Here is a 21,618-nt window from a genome sequence, read left to right as displayed (position 1 = left end):
TAAAAAAAAATATATTACTTATTAAAAAAACGCAAAAAAAAAAAAAAAAAAAAAAAAAAAAAAAAAAAAAAAAACGAAAACAAAAAAAAGGTTAAAAAAACGAAATAGTAAAAAGAAATACAAAAATAAAAATATTTATTTTCAAAAAGTTGGTGTTACATCTTGTTGCATCTTGTTGCTCATTTCCTCACTTGGTGTTATAACACCATTTGCTTATGTGGCATGTGAGGTGGCACAACTTGGTGTTGCACCTTGTTGCCCACACCCAATGCTCTAAATACTTTATGCCAAAGGCATCAAATGCTTTTGGATTGGCGTTAGTGTGCAATATCTTGTGCCAAGCATAATGTATGGATCACATCAATACATCATCATTCTCTACTCGACGACTCTGTTACACGTGAGCGTGGACATTTGTCTAGTGTCGTTCACCGAGAGCACCCAAAAACGTCTCTCAGGTTACATGTTGCCGCTAATGTCATGCGTCGTCGTTAATAGTCACATAATAGTGGTCTGTGTCAAACGAGCCACATTTGTTCGATTTGTTTTCAATCGTAGGGTGGTATTGGAAAAAGAAAAGGCGCTGATTTTTCCCTCCAGGTTGTCGCCGCTAATACCTATGCGTTGTCGCTAATGCCTCTGCATCGGCGCTAACTACCCCCCCCCCCCCCTTTCAGCTTCCTTTTTGTTCCTTCTATGCATCGTGCTTCTATGAAACCTCCTAGCCGACTCAAGCACCTTCGACTATCGATTGCGTTCAGCTGTCGTTCCTACCATAAGACCGCCATCACCATCAACCCGGTTATTAGCGGCAACAGCGACAGACCTTTAGCGGCGACATCTTGTTCTTAGCGGCGTCATTTACATTATCAGCGACAAAGCATCAACAACGATGTTTTAGCGGCGACGCGTCGCGGGTAATACTATTAGCGGCGACAAACGCTACTTTTAGCGACGAGGGCTGTCGCCGGTAATATTTTAATTTCTTATACTGTATTTTACTATTTACATCTTACATCTTACATGTTTACATATTTCTTATTTGAAAAGTATGTTAAACGTATTTATATAATCTACACATATTTGGGAATTAATTAAGCCTAGGCCATGTAAATACAAAACATCATTACAAGTTACATGATAACAATATTTATTATGGATTTTTTTTTCTATGTATAAACTATGTTACATATATATATTTTTAAAATACATCTTAGATAGAAATCTAAAAGCAAATGCAGTACCAAACGAATAATTGCTTGTTTGCTTGATTGTCGGTTTCATCGGTTCCTCTACAATACACCCTACAATAATAATATATGACTTACCGTCCCGTTGATTTCTGCATCTCGGAGAAAACTGTCTCTGACTTGAACCCTTCGAAGCTACTACTAATCGACGATGTGCCATTTCTTATTGCACTTGATCCCGAAAACACTTCATCATCGGTTGTAGTTGGCTCAACTTGCATTAAAAACGGAAGTTCTTGATTATCCGACACCACATCGCCACCTCTTTTCGAAGCACTTTCTTGTAGCTGCAATGCAAACTCCAGATCCCAGACAACTTCTTCCATGGTTGGTCGTTCGCTTCTTTGCTCTTTCAAGCAGTTAAGTGCTACCTCCCCAAACTTCCTCAAGCACTCCGGCGCAATCTCACCCTTCACTTTCGGATCAACTATCTGTTGCAGCGTCGCTTTATTCCGGTAACATAGTTTCGCCCATTCCGCCAAGCTCACTTGTTCTCTCGGAAGCGATGGAATCATTACAGGTCTAGCACATAATACTTCAAGAAGAACAACCCCAAACGAATACACGTCGGATTTATCCGTTAGATGCTGGGTTCGATAGTATTCAGGATCCACATACCCGATGCTACCTTTCACCACTGTGCTAACGTGGTTTTGTTCTTGATGATCTCTAGGTCCGAGCTTCGACAACCCGAAATCAGACACCTTTGCGACCCAGTTTTCATCGAGTAAAATGTTTGTCGACTTCACATCCCGATGAATTATCGAACGATTTGCTCCTGTGTGAAGATAATGCAAACCTTTGGCTGCTCCAATGCAAATATTGAGACGTGTTTCCCATGACAAATGTGCCTTTTTTGTTTTGTAAAGATGTTCCCGAAGAGTCCCATGAGCCATGTAATCATACACCAGTATCATCTCTCCTTCATCATCACAGTATCCGATCAGGGAGACTAGTTGGACATGACGTAATTTTGACAGCATCCCGATTTCTGTACGGAATTCATGTAAACCTTGGCTTGATGATTGGTTTAGTCGTTTGATTGCTACGGTGGTTGTAGTATTGTCCAAGTACCCTTTATAAACCTTACCAAACCCTCCGTTTCCGATGATGTAACTGTCGTCAAATTCATTTGTAGCTACCTTTAATTCTGTAAGTGAAAAACGACGACAACGATCTGATGGAAGCGTTGAATGGCTAGACTTTGTAGATTTTGATTCACTATGATCAGCTGGGCCCCATGATGACTTGTCGTCGGCGGTAGCATAGTGTTTCACTCGCCTGCGTTGGAGTAAAACTATAAGAACTAATACAGTCAACACGACTAACCCTCCGACAACACCTCCAATTATCACGGCATATGGAGTTTTCTTCTTGTTCGGTTTTCCGGACGACGACGCCGGAGGTGGTGGGATTATAGGACGAGGATTTGGGTTTGGTCCAGCCAGGTTATAGCCAGTCATGTTCAGCTTGAAGACTTCCAAACCATTCAAAAAACCATCACGATATTCTTGAGATTCATCATTGGGATGCAATGCAAGCCACAGATCTTGCTTGCTGCGTTGGCCATCTGGGTCGCTGACAAACACAATGTAATCCCTGAAAATAGGATACCCACTACCTTGAGTCCAAAGGAAGAGATCAGCTTCATCTTCAGCAGTTTGATTATTAATAAAGATCTTAAAAATCATCTGTCCTTTAAACGTGTATTGTGGTATAATATTGCAGAAATGGAGTCTGAGCATGTAATAAAACCCAGAATCAACGGGAAGTAGCCACGTCAGATTGTAAGACATCGACAGTTTGCCCATACTCCGTTGGATTTGATAAACAAGCTCAGGTGCTGTATAATTTGGTGTTTCCGTTGTGTACGTGATCGGAATCTGAGTAGAAGGCGTTAACCCAAGAGCATTTTTGGGGAATATGTAATTTTCATCTCCATCCCATGATCGATACATTCCGGTATCACCCTCACCGGAAATTTGTGATCCACCGACGTTTAGCCGGTAAATATTTTCAAGAGCCGTGTAGCTATCAGTAACAGGTCCTGAAGTTATACCGACGTATTTCAAGTTGTTAGCTTTGAAATACAGATTTTCCGGCATGGAAACAAGTTCAATACCATTGATGAAGGCAAATGAGTTGGGTAATGGTGTAAAGGTAACGTTTAGGCTTTGGCTATCTTTGACATAGATGATAAATTCTTTCAAAAAGCCGGAAACTTTGGGACCTGATTCGGAGAGAAAGGAGGCGGTTAGGGAAGCGCTGAAGTTGGTCAAAAGAGAGTAACCGTTGGATGTAACGGAGAAGAAAGATTGGTCGGCGTTGAGGTTGGAGTAGATCGCGGGGTAGAAGTAAAGGCGGAGGAATTTGGGGCCTTGGGACACCGGAAACCTGTAGGTGAATGAAGATCTGTTGAAGATACGAGCAGTGGCGTAAGGGATTTGATCGACTGAAGGATCTTGGAAGGAAGGTGTGAATGAAAAGGAGGTGGCGGCGGTGTTGGAGTTTATGAATTTAGAATCTTCATCGCCATCCCATCTCCGTCCGGAAGGTATGGTGATGGCGGAAGATGAACCGCAGTCGAGGAGGAAGTTATCGGTGGCTTTGTATGGTTGTGCGGCGGTGGTGGTGGTGGTGGTGGAGAATAGGAGGAAGAAAGAAAAGAGAGGTAAATAGAAGCTAATCATGATTGATAAAAAGGAGAATTATTGGTGCTTTGAAAAATAGATAATTGTGTTTTATAAATCATCACGAGGGGATACACAGTGAGAATTGTCAGCTTCTTTCAAGAATCAAAAGTAGACCTGGCAAGTCTTCTCGGTCTTCCTCAATTGTCAGTACTTACAAATAATTTTAGGAGTGAACGATACGTCGTGCATTAGGAGTTATACCATAGAAAGTGACATGTTAATCTCGTATTTTGGTGTGGAAAAATCATTTACTTGAGATGCTTTTAATTGTAACAGGTACATGAACAACAATCCATTTGAACGAGTCAACTATGCAAATTGAATATTCACTTGATAAGCCATTATGTGGCTACGAAATGAAGATATCTCCACTACCGATTAACTGGTCTATATTATAGAGAAAAAGCGAAAAGTATTGACAAGTTGAAAGTCTTTTTTATTGGATTGGTTGTTTTTGATCATGTTTATTTGTAATTTAGGTTTAAAAAAAAAAAAACTTAAAAGATTAAAATGTATTTTAATTTATTTTTTATGATCAAACATATTACTAATTATAAATATATTTATGTATTAAAAAGTTGTATTTATATATAAATATGCATACATTTTTAAATATATTACATTTTTTTTGCTTTAGTATATTTTTGTAAATTATATATTAAATAAAAAATTAAATTTCACATAAACCTAGCGGGTAAACGAGCAACAAGCGATGCCACAACCCCTTTTTAAATGATTAAACTAAATCTTTTAAAAACATCTATAAATCTTGGAGTCATAACATTACTAGGCATGACCAGTTGGACTCTATTAAGTAGCTCCACAGCTTTTGGCGCAAGGAAAACAAAAGTATCAATTGCAAAGGGTATAAACGTGTGTTGATTTTCCATGCACGTTTTGTCATGTTTTTCCGCTTTGCTTGATGCAACTTTTTAAAGTTGTTTGTACCACAGTGAAAACCTCACTCCCCAAGCCACAAGAGGGGAAACTCCTATTAGATCCACACATGCATGTTTTCCTCCAGCCTATCCAAATACTAAAAACTATTTAGAAAGGAAAGTAGATCTTGTAACTCAGTTATAAAATGCATTGAGGAAGAAATCAAGTTGAAGATTTTGGGAATGAAGCTGCAGAACAATCCTATTAATGATGATGTGTGTAAAACATGGGTATTTATGGGATTGCAAAAAAAGAGGAGGAATATAATAAATTACAAAATGGGAGCACACAATTTCAATATGGGTTGGTTGATTCAGAAAAAAAAAATCAAGTGGAGAATTTGGATGGGTTGTGTAGCTGGAAGTTTCATGTTTTATGGAATTGACGAAAATTGCAATGTAATGGAAGGCTTTCCTTTAGTTAAATTTGCTTAAACCATAAGGGATGTTTGTTTGAGTATGATCTATATTGAGATTACTCAAACTTTCATCCGTGTACATGTGATTGATGTCATGTCTAGAATGCAACTCTATGGAATTGATGGTTACAACCTTACTTGCTTGTGTCTAGTTTTTAATCACTTAATGTCATAACTCTTTAACCATAACCCTTACACCCTAACCTACATGACTTAATTTAATAACCTTTTAACCCTAACCCATATGGTTTAGTGACATAACCCTTTAACCCTAACCAATATGATTTAATGTCATAACTAATGTGAAATTGGGAGGTGGTCATGAAAGTCACTTCAGCTTAGGTCCGTGTACGGAAGGTAATCCTGTTTTGCCTACTGAATGCGAACCTATTTGGACTATTCATGGTTGCGAACAATGTTTGATTTAGTTTACGAGCCTTATCTACCTTGCCTTCCATCTTCCATTCTACTTTCGCAATCCCTAACAAGGATGTATTGCATCGAGGAAGAACCAACGAATACAAATTGAAACATAATGGGAAGAAGATTATGTTAAAGCCTATGACTGTGATTGAGGTGGGATCAATGTGAAAGCATCAAGGTAAGCATTCAAGTCGTAAAATAATAGTTGTTGTGTAACGACCCAAATTTTCAAATAAAACTTTTCATTAAAAGTCCTAAATCGTGCTCTTTAATTATAAAATTCCAGTCACAGTTGTTTTAAAAAATCAATAACATCAGATAAATTATTCATGAAATCAGAGTGTCCCCAAACAAAACGCTAAAGAATGCATGTCGTGCCATCACATCGGGCTCTTGCCCTTAGATCCAGAAGTACCTGAAACAACCAACAAATTGTAAGCTAACGCTTAGTGGGTTCCCCATAACATACCCCACACAATCCACATAATCATATAAACCATATCAACCATACACGCCATTCATATAAACATATACGAGTGTTGTGGGCACCCCCATGGTCTTACACCTATGTGACATGGGCACCCCCTATAGTCTTACTTGGAATGTCATGGGCACCCCCTATAGTCTTACTTGGAATGTCATGGGCACCCCCACATGGTCTTTATAACCAAGTGTCATGGGCACCCTCATGGTCTTTACCTGGAATGCCATGGGCACCCCCACATGGTCTGACATCCAAGTGACACAGGCTCCCTCAGGGTCTTCCATGCAAGTATCACAAGACAACTAGCATATCATGTACTACATAATCAACTAGTATACCACATAACATGTAATGGGCCGCCCTTGGTGCATGCGACCCATTAGTACTGTGACGAGACTCACCTTAGTCTGATGAACACGAAAGTTATCCGCCTAATAGTTTGAAACCACCTGCGTTGAACCATAATACATTAACCCAAATTGAGGATTGAATATAATCTAGTTAAAGAACCTAATTACCTAAGCCCAAATCCTTCCATAATGGCCCAAGAGCCTTTTCTTTGCTAATGGGCCCAAAGTCCATGTCCAAAGATATTAATGGGCCACATAACCCAATAAGGCCCAACCAAAACAACCATGACCCAAAACAGATTAATCGGACCACTAACCCAAAATATCTCCAAGACTAAAACTGATTAAGGCCCAAAGGCCTTACAAGCCCAAACGAAACCCAAAACCAACTGGGGTGTGTACGCCAAGCGTACCACTTCAGTACGCTCAGCGTACTGAGTCCTTAGTTGTACGCGTTGCATGTGCTATATTACGCCCAACGTACAAGCATATTAAGCACCATTTCCATTAAGTGTCTGATACTTGATATTCTAACGTCCAATATCATATCTGAGCTCATTAAGACGTCCTAGGGCATAAAGTTGCCAACTTTATGCCCTTGCATGCTATAAGGGACTTTGTAACATCCCAAATTTCAAGACCAAAAATTTTGTTTTTAATTAAGTAATATATAAAACAGTTTACTAAAAAGCATCATCGATTTATATCATTTCATAAAACCATAGTCATGTGTCTCAAAACCATTTCATTAAATAATAATAATGTCAGAGCACAATCCCAAGAATCTCATAAAGCGGAAATTGTGTGTGTGTGATGTGTTGTTACCGTGTGTCACACCCCCGAACCAGACGGCGGAAACGTCCGAGGGCTATTGTGACTTAATTGAATACCATCACAATGATTATACATGAATCATAACATCATTCATCACCATGCATTGAAATATTACAACTGATATTGTTTACATTCAGTACATCGTTTTAAACATTACATTTCCATAACATAAACCGTTCGATACTAATTTAAACAAAACACCATGACATCACTGGATACATATTCTTCGATTTACCTGTTACCTGAGAATACAAGTATTTTGGAAAAAACATCAACATAAGAAATGTTGGTGAGTTCATAAGTCATGTTTGAAAAATAATGATTTTTGTGAAGTTTGAAAACCCAAAAAATCCGATATTTTCTGAAAAGAGTATTGTATTTAAGAAAAAGTGTGAAGATCCATAAGTATGCTTGTTGATTCTTGTAACGTGTATAATTGTTAAACTTTGTATACATCACGAAGGTAAAAGTGTTGAACTCCCCGGGAAAACCCGATGTTTTCCTCATACATAAAATTTTGTGTCTTATTTATTGTTATACCGATACGACGTTTGTTTTCGATAATTCCAGGTGACATTGAATTAATTACGGGTTGTGAGTCGTTATAATCACGCATTAATGAAAATGACTAGTTTATAACTACCAAATACAAACGATCCCTTAGGCGTCGTCCGTACTACTCACTTAATCCAACCACCCTGACTTCTCATAGCCCCACAACCGAGGAGAAAGGAGGGTACGAAGCCCCCGTTATTTCCATAAGTCGTTCAAGGCTATCGGGAATGCGAAAGGCACTTGGCCCGACTCGCATTTGACTTCTCGACTTTTCTAGCAGTAACAATGGACCCTTGGGGCCCAAAAACACAATAAAGCTATTGAAAGTCCTTTTACATGGAATTAGGTGATAGAAGGCCTAATAACATGTAAGCGCGTTCCCTTCGGGCCTAAAGATCATGTTATTGGGCTAGCTAGGTCCAACAAGCACGATTTGAAACTTTCAAGCCCAAAGATTGAATATTGACTTCTCGTAAATTTCGCGTGTTTATTGAGGTACTATTGTTTATTGATTTTTGATTCATTATTGATTCGAGACCGAATCAATTCGTTTGGTAACGATATTGGTGTTGAAAACGTATTTGTTATTACGTTTCGCCGGTAGTCGTGGTGCTCGTATTTTATCTTAAGGGATTTATTTGTTTAAATGTAAGAGTTTACCTTTTTATGACCCTTCTTTGATAAAATTTACACTTTTAATCCTTTATATAAAAGAATTTCCATTTTAGTCCTTAAACCATTTTTCTTGACACTTTAGTATCAAAACTTATTGAAAAGACATTTTCAGCCCAGATTTACTTGATAAACAGCTTAAGTCCTTCAAAAATGAAGTTTTCTCGGTTGGAACCCCTATTTTCACAAACTTTACAGTTTTGGCCCAAAATGGAAAATTTTTGCATTTTTGATCCCTTTTGACTTTGAAAAACATTTTTGACCTTTGAAATGGTTTTAGTACACTTGTAATCCTCTGCTTTGCATAAAGTTGCTTTTCCAGCCCCTCAATTTCAAAAATCTCGCAATTTTGGGCTTTTTGGGCCGAAAAGCCCATTTTAGCCCATTATATTCAAAATTTACATTTTAAGCCCCTCAAAAGTGTTGATATTCAGAAAAATTATATTAGAAACTGTTTGGACCCTTCTCAACCTCCAGAAATTATCATTTTTCGTTTTGGGCCCTTAGTTTTATATTTTTTACAATTTAAGCCCAAAAATGGGTTTTATGGCCAAATATGTTGTTCCTAACCAAATGAACTATTTTTCTTGACTTGATTAGCATGAAATGGTGTAAGTTATGTTTATTTCCTTCCTCATGTTATAGATCTCGGTTTTTAGGGACTTTTTGGCTAACATATTCATCACAAAACACATAAAATCATACATACAAGCATAAAAATCACACAAGGCATACATTTACTCATAGATCTACACATTTGCTTGTATTCTCCCCCATAAAAACTCATAAAAACCGAAAAAGAGGGGGTATGAAGCTCACCTTGGGTGTGGTTTCGGTTTTGGAAGGAAAAGATGAGAAGAATTCGATCCTAGCAACCTTTCTTGAAAGATCTCGAACTTGGATGCTTCTAAGGTGCTAGATCATAAGATTGAATGAATTTAGAGATGATTTTTGAATTAAATGAATAGCTAGCTTATGGATCCAAGCAATATCTTACCTTAGATGATGATTTTTATGGAAGAAATCCCTTGAAAAGCTCTTGATTCTCGAAAATTTGATGAAGAAAGGTGAGGGTGTTCTTTGAGAGAGCTTGCTTAATAAAAATTGGATGAAGTGTGTGTGTTTGGGAGCTCTCGGCCGAGAATCAAGAAGAAAGGAGAGAAGAGAGAGGATTGATAAGATGGTTGCATGGAAAACCTTGATGTAAAAGTGAGGTGGCACACACACAAAGTCAACTCTTCCTCTTTGTGGGCTTGGGCCGAGAATGGAGAGGGAAGGAGGAGATTTTTGGGCTTTTTTCCCCTAAGCCTATATTATAGTTATGTTAAGTGATGTTTGGTCCAAATAATCATAAATGTTAGTCTTATGACCTATTAGGGCTAAATTAGGTTAATTATGGCCCAAAATGGCTCATATAATTAATTTTTTTCATTCTAGGCCCAATATGGCCCAAATTATCGAAATAAATGGAAGTGGGTCCAACTAGATCCCATTTTCTTGTTCTAAGCCCAAGATGGTAAAATTGGAAGCTTATTGGTCCATTGGGCCCAATAAGGAAGTACTAGTCCAAAATGGACTTAACAAGAACTTCTAGGGTTTCCAATTGCTTATTGACTACTTGAAATGCTTGCATGGGGTTTTCGATTGAAATTTTGTTGTCATAGAGTATGCATTATACATGATCTTATGTCTTTGATTCATAATTTGGCTTAAGTGTTGTAGTTACAAGGCACAAAAATTTCTAGTTGTGACATCATCCCCCCGTTAGAGGGAATTTCGTACCAAAATTCTTTTGAAAGCTAGATTTGAGAATGATAGAATAGGTGAGGGTACTTTTGCTTCATTTGGTCTTCGTGTTCCCATGTGAATTCTGTCCCACGCTTCGCGTTCCACCGTACTTTCATGATCGGGATGCGACTTTGTTTAGTACGCTTCACCTCCTTGTCTATGATTTCGACCGGTTCCTCAACGAACAGGAGATTCTCGTTGATTTCAATCTCGTCAAGAGGAATGACAAGAGTTTCATCTGATAGGCACTTCTTTAGATTGGAAACATGGAACATGGGGTGTACACTGTTTAGCTCAGCGGGTAGCTGCAGTTTGTACGCCACTAGACCTATTCTGGCAACGATCTCGAAAGGTCCAATGTATCGTGGGTTCAGTTTTCCCCGTTTTCCAAAACGAATGACCCCTTTCCAAGGTGAAACTTTTAACAGCACTCGATCCCCGACCTGAAACTCTAAGGGCTTTCGCTGTTTATCAGCATAACTCTTTTGTCGGTCGCGCGATGCTTGTAGTCGAGCTCTGATTTGAACTTTCTTTTCCATGGTTTCACGAATGATCTCCAGTCCCGTTAACGCCTTGTCCGATGCTAGTTTCTTTGCTAGCTGGGTGTCGCCCACCTCAGCCCAACACAACGGTGATCTACACTTACGTCCATATAGTGCTTCGAAAGGAGCGACTTTGATGCTCGAATGGTAACTGTTCTTATACGAGAACTGAACTAAGGGTAAGTGGGTATCCCATGACTTCCCAAAGTCTATCACACATGCGCAAAGCATGTCTTCGAGCGTCTGGATAGTTCGTTCGCTTTGACCATCCGTTTGTGGGTCATAAGCGGTGCTCATGTCTAGATGGGTTCCAAGTGCTTTTTGAAGTGATTGCCAAAAACGTGAAGTGAATCTACTGTCTTTATCTGAGATGATAGACACTGGTACTCCGTGAAGTCTCACGATTTCTCGAATGTATTATCGTGTCAGTCTCTCCATCTTGTAGGATTCTTTTATTGGCAGGAAATGGGCGGATTTCGTCAGTCGGTCAACTATTACCCATATACTGTCTAATCCGTCCGACTTCTTGGGTAGCTTGGTTACAAAGTCCATGGAAATCCCTTCCCATTTCCACTCGGGGATCACCGGTTGCTGTAATAACCCCGAGGGCTTCTGGTACTTCACCTTTACGCAAGTAAGGCATTTGCTGACATAGGTGGCAATTTCTGCCTTCATGTTACGCCACCCATAATGTTGTTTAATATCCAAGTACATCTTGTCCGAACCTGGATGGATGGAGTATCACGTCTTGTGAGCTTCATTCATGACTACCTCCCTAAATCCTCCGAGTTTAGGGACCCAAATATGGTCCATGAAATAGTATACTCCGTTCTCCTTTACCTCTAGATTCTTCTCCATCCCGCGTAATGCTTCGCTTGCTCTGTTTTCCGTCTTCATGGCATCTGACTGGGCTACCCCGATCTGAGTGGTTAGGTGAGATTGGATGGTTATGGAGAGAGTTTTCGCACGACAATTAGAGTACTCCTTCCGGCTCAAGGCATCAGCTACCACGTTGGCCTTGCCTGGGTGGTACTTGATTTCACACTCGTAATCGTTTAATAGCTCAACCCATCTTCGTTGCCTCATATTCAGCTCTTTCTGATTCAAGATGTGCTGGAGACTTTTGTGGTCCGTGAAGATGGTGCACTTCGTACCATAAAGGTAATGCCTCCAAATCTTCAGAGCAAAGACCATTGCTCCCAATTCCAGATCATGGGTTGTATAATTCACTTCGTGTGTCTTTAGTTGGCGGGATGCGTAAGCTATCACTCTTCCACACTGCATGAGAACGCAACCTAAACCCTGATTCGAAGCATCACAGTAGACCACGAAATCTTCCATTCCCTCTGGTAGAGATAGTACCGGGGCACTGCAGAGGGCTTGCTTCAGGGTTCGGAATGCAACTTCTTGTTTGTCCGTCCATTTGAATGGTACGCCCTTTTGTGTAAGCGATGTAAGTGGCTTGGCGATCTTAGAGAAGTTTTGATTGAACCTCCTATAGTAGCCTGCTAGGCCTATGAATTGGCGAATTTCTGTGGGTGTCGTCGGGACTGCCCATCCTTCGACGGCTTTGACCTTAGAAGGATCCACATGAATTCCTTCCCGACTAACAACATGACCTAGGAAGCTCACGCTACGCAGCCAGAACTCACACTTGGAGAGTTTTGCGTATAGCTTTTCCGTTTGCAGGGCTTCTAGGATGTGTCGGAGATGTTGGCCATGCTCTTCTTCGCTTAGGGAATAGACTAGAATGTTGTCAATGAAGATGATGACAAAGTTGTCGAGGAGTGGTCGACATATTCGGTTCATCAGGTCCATAAATGCGGCAGGGGCATTTGTTAGACTGAAGGGCATTACAACAAATTCATAATGTCCTTCAAAAATGAAGTTTTCTCGGTTGGAACCCCCATTTTCGCAAACTTTACAGTTTTGGCCCAAAATGGAAATTTTTTGCATTTTTGATCCCTTTTGACTTTGAAATTTTTTTGACCTTTGAAATGGTTTTAATACACTTGTAATCCTCTGTTTTGCAGAAAGTTGCTTTTCCAGCCCCTCAATTTCAAAAATCTTGCAATTTTTGGCTTATTGGGCCGAAAAGCCCATTTTAGCCCATTATGTTCAAAATTTACATTTTAAGCCCCTCAAAAGTGTTGATATTCAGAAAAATTATATTAGAAACTGTTTGGACCCTTTTCAACCTCCAGAAATTATCATTTGTCGTTTTGGGCCCTTAGTTTTGTATTTTTGACAATTTAAGCCCAAAAATGGGTTTTATGGCCAAATATGTTGTTCCTAACCAAATGAAATATTTTTCTTGACTTGATTAGCATGAAATGGTGTAACTTATGTTTATTTCCTTCCTCATGTTATAGATCTCGGTTTTTAGGTACTTTTTGGCTAACATATTCATCACAAAACACATAAAATCATACATACAAGCATAAAAATCACACAAGGCATACATTTACTCATAGATCTACACATTTGCTTGTATTCTCACCCATAAAAACTCATAAAAACCGAAAAAGAGGGGGTATGAAGCTCACCTTGGGTGTGGTTTCGGTTTTGGAAGGAAAAGATGAGAAGAATTCGATGCTAGCAACCTTTCTTGAAAGATATCGAACTTGGATGCTTCTAAGGTGCTAGATCATAAGTTTGAATGAATTTAGAGATGATTTTTGAATGAAATGTAAAAGTGAGGTGGCACACACACAAAGTCAACTCTTCCTCTTTGTGGGCTTGAGCCGAGAATGGAGAGGGAAGGAGGAGATTTTTGGGCTTTTTCCCCTAAGCCTATATTATAGTTATATTAAGTGATGTTTGGTCCAAATAATCATCAATGTGAGTCCTATGACCTATTAGGGCTAAATTACGTTAATTATGGCCCAAAATGGCTCATATAATTAATTTTTTTCATTCTAGGCCCAATATGGCCCAAATTATCGAAATAAATGGAAGTGGGTCTAATTAGAGCCCATTTAAGAGTTCTAAGCCCAAGATGGTCAAATTGGAAGCTTATTGGTACATTCGGCCCAATAAGGAAGTCCTAGTCCAAAATGGACTTAACAAGAACTTCTAGGGTTTCCAATTGCTTATTGACTACTTGAAATGCTTGCATGGGGTGTTTGATTGAAATTTTGTTGTCATAGAGTATGCATTATACATGCTCTTATGTCTTTGATTCATAATTTTGCTTAAGTGTTGTTGTTACAAGGCACAAAATTTCTAGTTGTGACATCGTGCCGACTCATTCCCCTTCGAAGAAGAGGTACCTGAAAACAAAACTGAAAATGTAAGCACAAATCTTAGTGAGTTCCCCAATCATACCACATAACACATACTGCCAGACGATTCTAGGGTGCCCGACCTACCCTGCTAGACAATTCTAGGGTGCCCGACCTACTCATGTCAAGCATGTCTGGGGTGCTCGACCTACCCTGCCAAGCCATTCTGGGGTGCCCGACCTATCCTGTCTGGCAATTCTGGGGCGCCGACCTACCCTCCGGTTTATCTTAACCGCTACGGGGACTATTTCACCCCTACTACTACCACATAATAACATAGCATAAACATATGTTAAGCATATTTGGGGTGTCTGGCCTACCCTTCGGTCCTTATGACCATAACACGGGGACTATTCCCCTCTTACTACCACTATCACATAACAACATACTGTAAATATACTATCAGGCATATCTGGGGTGCCTGACCTACCCTTCGGTCCTTACAACCGTAACACGGGGACTATTCCCCCTACTATCTGTTGGATTAGTGTCTAAGCCCGTAACCATATTTGTCAAGTACTTGACCCGATTGTGCATAGTCCTTTTGGGTTGCCTTCACCGAAGCAACTTGACTGGAGAAATAATAGAGAAAGAAGTTATTATGATTTATTAAATGTTATAAGAATAATATATTAAAGGAGAAATCATATTTGTTTAATTAATATTGGTCAATAATTAGTTAAGAATTAATTTAGTGATCAAGTGTAATTAATTAAACTAGAGGGGCTGAATTGTAATTATGTGATAGTTACAAAATAGGGTAATGGTTATCCTAGATATAGGTTGGACGAATTCAAGGGATAAGATATCCTTGAAATCGTCCAAAGGATAAAGGATAAAGGGTTTTCAAGGCTTATCTTATTGTTACTTGGTGGGCAAGCAACTAGATAAGGATAAGGATTGAAACCCTAATCTCTACACCTATATTAACACCCCTTTTGGCACATGAATTCGTCCATGCCTTCCTAATGGGTTCTTAGGTCCGATTTCATACCTCCTCCCTCTCTCTATTGCCTCTCCAATTACTTGTGGTGTTTGTGAGCCATTAGAGGTACTACACTTGTGGTACTTGCTTTCAAGACTTAGGGTTTGAAGATTTGAGTTGTTATTGCAATATAACAACAAGAGGTATGTGATCTAATCTTCTATGTGTATTTCGAAAATACTAGGGCATATTAGTATTTCTTTATGTGTTCATAATGTTGTGTATCTAATAGTTAAAACATAGATCCAATTCTAGGGTTGCATGCACACATAGGATTTTTTTTACAAAACCCATCAGTGGTATCAGAGACTTCGGTTAACTTGTTTTCAATTAGTATTATTCAATTGTATGAACTTGACGTATTAGGGTTTATAGCAAATAAACCCTAGGAGGCAAGAATTTCGAGATTAGGGTTTGTAAATCCTAAATTTGTGAAAATTATGAAAGGGTTTTTTAAAATCCTTTCCTTTGGTTCAAGATTTCGAAATCTAGGGTTTGCAAACTCTAGGATTTTCGAGATTAGCCTCCTCCCCAAGACAAGATCCTAAATTTTAGGGATTTGGATTATCCTATATCTTGTAATTATCCTTTAATGGTTATATATGGTAATTAAAGACTTTGAATTATCCTATCCCATGATTTTCGAAATTTACAGGGATAAATTAATTGTTTAATTGGTAATTATCCTTCATGATTTAATTAATCCCTTATGATTTAATAATTTAAATTAATAGTTTAATTCAAGATAATTATTAAATCAAGAGTTTTAATATTTAAAATTTTAATTTAAATATTCTTAAATTTCGAAAATTTTAAAGTGAGATTAAAACCTAACTGTTTTGAAAAGTTTCAAAACCTGCCCTCAAGTTTTGGAATTTCATTAGTTGATTAAAAGTTTAATTTTGAAAAATGTTAAATTCTAAAACCCTAATTTTGAAAAAGTTCAAATTACACCCTTATGGTTTTATTAAATTAATTAAGTGTATAATTAAAAGAGAGTTAATAAATCCATAATGATGAAGTTTATATTTTATTAAAAGTGTATTTTATAAAATTTTAAACCACCTAGTATTTTAAAAGTATAAAATGCACCCTTATACTATGTATAACATTAAAAGTCTAATATTATATATGTATAACTAAAATGCTAGTCTTACCATTAGTAGGCCTCATTCACGAAGCCGATTTATAAGGGGGGGTATAAGGTTATGGCCTATAAAATGGCCGTTTAATGGGTATCCACTCTTACCCACCGCTTCCTTGATTGGTGGAGGGTCGTTAGCCGAATGGGTAGGATAAGACAATCCTTTCTTCATTAATAAGTATAATGAATCTATGTAAAGTAACTAAACGCTTTTGCAAATTCCCAATCCTAGTTACTTTAGGCAAAAAGTGAAATTGATGCAATCCCATGAAATTGCACTTTGCACCCTTGCTAAAACTTAGTGGAGCGCGTGTGGCTAACCGACACACTAATTAGTTCTAAGCAAAGATGGAAAAGGGTGACTCAATGTTTGTCATAGTTCGATGGAGCGTGTGTGGTTTACCGGCACATTGAATAGGTGACTGTAACAATGAGGGCACCATGTAGATTTGCATGGTTATTCACACCCACTTTGTGATCCTCGACATCCCAGTCACAAACGAGAGGGGCATATCGAGATTTAAACATGCCATTGAAAAGTTCAATGAATCTCAAAGGAAATCTAGGAATTCTTAATACATTTAAAACTTAAGCCTTTATGTTTTTAATGGTGAAGAATTACTGAATCGTCATTCACTTACGTCCGAATTATTTGCATGTTGGATTACGGAATCCCTCTTCTAATGTGTAAATAATGTTGTTGGATCCTAGCCTTAATGTCTCATTTTGGTGTTTCATTAAGGATTCAATCAACTAACTTGAAATTTCTCCCGTTTTGTAGATGTCTGATTCTAACCTTGGTCTTCCCGAATCCCAAGGAAAAGGTATTCCTATTAAAAGTGAAAGCTTGTTCCAAAGTGAAGGATCAATGTGGACTAGCTTGATTTCACTTCCTCCTCCTCTTCCTCCCGTTGTTCTCCTTGACCCACAAGAACAAAGATTTGAAAGGTTTAAGATCACCGAAACCCTATTGGCAATGAAACATGAAGATGGTAAACCTGTGTGTGCTCACATCCTAGGGATGAAATCACACATTGATAGGTTGATTATGTTGGGTGCGTCTTTCCCCAATAGGTTAGCTGTGGACTGGGTTCTTCAGTCACTCCCTAAATCATATGATAAGTTAATAAGAGAGTATTATATGATGGATCTTGACGCGACCCTCATTGACTTAATTTACATGCTTATTGCTGCTGAATCAGAAATGATTTGGCGAAGTAATGGAGCCTATTTGTCTGATAATTTAACCAACCATGTTTCTGTGGACACTCTAGAAGAACCCACCTGTTTCTGCTGCCAAGAGAAGGGGCAATGGATACGAAGCTGCCCAAAGGACCTGAAGAGTGTAAGAGATAGGAGAGTCAAGAAGTATGGCTCTACTTCAGGTATAAAATCTACTATCTAACTCCATTTAAATTCCTATTCTTTATACATAATGTGATAAGATTACATTTGCATGTTTTGCAGGATTAGAGAAAAGAGAGGAAGTTTGATGGAAGAGCAAGATGAGTCTGATCACGAAGAAATGGATTACGATCGCATGGATTCGAAGATCAGATTTTGAGCTTAGGAAGTTATGATAGATTTGTTAGGAGTATTTGATTACATAGATTTTCAGTTGAATTTTGCATTGTAAGGACATGTTTTCCGCTATTTTTATGAATAAAATAATTTTTGGTTTTATCTTATTTGTTTATCCTTACAATAGCATATATGGAAAATTGATGTTTGTGTACTTCTATTATTAGCAAAATGGATTTGATTCTTAATTAGGTTATTTATGGAAGTGTCTAGAGTTTACCAAATAGGGATAGTTTCTCATCGCCCAAGTTTCAAGTGGATAGGAACTTGGAATCGTATAACAAGTATTATATGATGAATGGAAACTTTCATAATTGGGAAATTTGGATTAATTCCTTGACATAGTGTCAATTGAAGGACTAGGAGATCAAATACACTAGATCGTACGTTGATCAAGTCTACCACAAGAGTGACAAAAATATTCGTCATGATTTACTAAAGTTTAGTGAATATGGTTATACCTATAATATTGAGTATAATTCTAAGTTTATTGAAAGAGTTTCAATCAATAGTGAAACGAATAAGAAGGATCAAGTAGGCAGAAAGATAAAAGTTTCTCTATTCTAAGAAGAAGGGAGAGTACATTTTATTATGTTTTATGATAAGTCTTAATGATTAAGAACCTTATCTCAATTGATCCTCTAAGTGATTCTTAGTACAATTTGTATGTCTAAAAAGAGGAATCGAGAATTGTGGAAATGGTTAATTCAAGAAGTCAATCATACTTCGTTCCAACATCAAGTCTTAGAGTTATACACCAAGATTTTGAATTGAGTGACAACTCTTAAGAAGGTTTATAATATTCATCAAATGTGGAACTTGGAAAAAGGATTTTCTTATTCTTGCACATTTGAAATTGGTAAGTTGTGATGTCTTGGATAAGATGAAGGCCAACTAGGACCAATTATGTGAAGTCTTTTGTCTAGATAAAAGCTACACTAACTCTTAAATATTTGTCAAGAAATGTTTCTTGACAAGAGAATCTTATATGTCAAGGAGTCAGTGGGATTCTTAATTGTCTTGAAAAGGTTTCAAGAACAAATCAAAAATAAACCTTATCAATCATCTCTAGCACACGTCTTGAGGTTTACAACCTATCGTGTTGACACTAATTTTGTTTCTATGCCATTCCAATTGAGTTAATTATGCATGTGAGTTCTATGAGTTCTCAATGGGTTGTATAGGAGAAAGGCACCTTGTTCAATGGAAAGTACATTGAAATGAAGGGGTGGGATGTTTAATAACTTGGAAGTAATGGTGGGACCCTTGATGGCAAGAAATTAAGAAGAACAAGTTCTATCCATAAGAAGTTTGATTTTGTCACTAACATTATCTTGTGATTATGGTTATGACGAATTCACATCACAAAATCTAAGTGTCATAAGGTTTCTCTCATTCATGAAAATGGTTGTGAGGAAACGCTTTCACTAAGAGTGATTTTGAAGATAGCATTATGTGATTTGGGTTTCTCAAATTCAACTATGATTACGGCATACCTCTTCATAGTTCGAATTGTGGGAAATGGAAAATGCGTCTGAACATTTTAGACTTATTGATATGAGTTCTAGAATTGTTTAGACATATACATATGAGCTATCCAAGGAAAAGTGTATGAGTTTGATAAGCTTAGAAAAAGTCTTATCAAAGCATCTAGTATTAGAAATATAAATTTAAGAAATTGTTTTTTAGAAGTTCAGCTGATTTCTGAATACATGTCGAAGCTAGTGGGAGCATAAATATTATGCTGGTAAAGAAATAATCATCATGTAAGTGGGAGCATGATTATTATGGTAAGTATTGCTAGTTAGAAATATTAATTATAGAAAACAAGAGTTATACTTTGCAAAGTCGTAAGAGTTGAAAAGTTGTTTTGCTATAATTAAGGAAGAGAATATTGTGCTTCATTTCAAATCTAAAGGCTTAAATTATGGAATGTTAATAAATTTAGTCAAGGATACATAGTGTGTTCTCAAATTTCGATAATGGTTAAGGTATTCCTCTTAATAGTTCGAATAGTGAGAACGTGACACATAAAATATTATGGCAGAAGATTGATAAAGTATCATATCTTTATGTAAGACACTATGCATCATGTCCCATACACTTCGGGTATAGGAATAATTGCATATGCTATAATATTTGACCATTCTAAAATTTTCCAAATGTCTAGCGCATTAAGAAGGAAAAAGGACAAGAATTGGTATTGACTAAGATAATTAAAAAACTATCAAAGGACGATCTAAAGTTCGCTGAGGATTGGTTGCTTGTGAGTAGTTGGAAGTATGGTATTGAATGGACCATATCGACATTATTATTATGAATAAATAAGATTCTATTAAGAATGAGTTGTCATGTGGTAAATATGGAAATGTTTCCATAATTGGGAGTTGAAAATTAAGAATTCATGTCTAGATTAGAAATTTTTTATGCAAAAGGATGTTCAAAGGAATGTACTTTGAGTGAGAGACATCACATCTATAGAATTGTTCTGTAATAATTTTTTGATAGAGTACCTTGTGCTTTCGTTGGTCGAGTCTTTGTGATTTTTGTGCTGTGAGTTCACAAGAGGATCATTGCATTATATATTATAATTTGACATATTCTAAAAGATGGCAAGAATTTGGTATTCATACACTAATTATAAGGATTGGGGATTGTGAAATGAGTTTCATTTGAAAAGTTTTTCAATTGATCTATTTCACAAAGTATGGACCATAGGAAACCAAAGTGTGCATGCTTGGAGCATGGGACAATTGTGGTTATGATTCGAGTTATAAAGTTGATTATCTAAAACATTAAATAATGGATAATGAGTAATCAATATGGTGATTAAATAAAGGTGTTTTATTTATACTCACAAGTTTGGGGTCATATAAGATTAAGTATTATCATTGTGTTTCTCTTTGCATGTTTTGACTTCCAGAATAATGGAGTTTATTAAGAATAATTGAATTATTCAAACGGTCCACAGTCGGTCATATGTTGGAAGTAGGTGTGAATGAAGACTGTCATGAATTGGTTTGTAGATTGTCTAAAGTGTATTAGACATAGCAATGGTTTGCTACACCGTTCATGAGTGCTTGTGAATATGATTTTGAGCATTGGATTAAACCCATGCTCACCTAGATTGCTTCATGAATTTTGTCACGGGTGATTGTTGAGATGATAATATCTTGTATTCTTGAAACCAAGATGTGTGAGTTGTATCTTGCGAATCGGTTGCACATTGATAATATGTGAACACACCAGTAACTTGGTGTTATAAAACTTATTGTTGTGTGTGATTTGGTGAGTGAGTGCAAGCAAACATTGAGTCAAAGTTTATCCGTTCCTTTTACCCAAAATGGGAATAAAGCGATATCTGTGAGCCCCTCGATGATTTAGTGATGACAAATGTAAATGCTCGGCCGAGCTAGGGCTAATTTGATTTGTTCAATTAGTCAGTCATCATAAATCGGAAATCGAGAAACAAAACATAGATTGAGAGAATGATTTCAATTCATGTCTCACGTCTATACGATATCTAGAATGGAGGAATATATGATCCCTTATCTAAAGGACAAGTTACTGATAAGATCAGAGTTCGACAACGTCTTTGAGAGCTACGATTGCTAATAGAGTTGTACTTGCATTTGTGGTTACTAGACTTATCCAAGTGGGAGACTGTTGGATTAGT

At 37.4% G+C, this 21,618-nt stretch overlaps 1 pseudogene; it reads right to left on the bottom strand.

The window, feature by feature from the left end:
- Positions 1-1,126: 1,126 nt before the first annotated feature.
- Positions 1,127-4,076, bottom strand: LOC145097715 (receptor-like protein kinase FERONIA pseudogene; annotated as a pseudogene).
- Positions 4,077-21,618: the final 17,542 nt, after the last annotated feature.

This window comes from Lactuca serriola, chromosome 4 (genome assembly GCF_051521515.1).
Source record: "Lactuca serriola cultivar US96UC23 chromosome 4, Lser_US96UC23_V15, whole genome shotgun sequence".
Lineage (NCBI taxonomy): Eukaryota > Viridiplantae > Streptophyta > Magnoliopsida > Asterales > Asteraceae > Lactuca > Lactuca serriola.
Note: the sequence above shows the minus strand (reverse complement) of the source record. Positions and strands in the feature narration are given on the sequence as shown.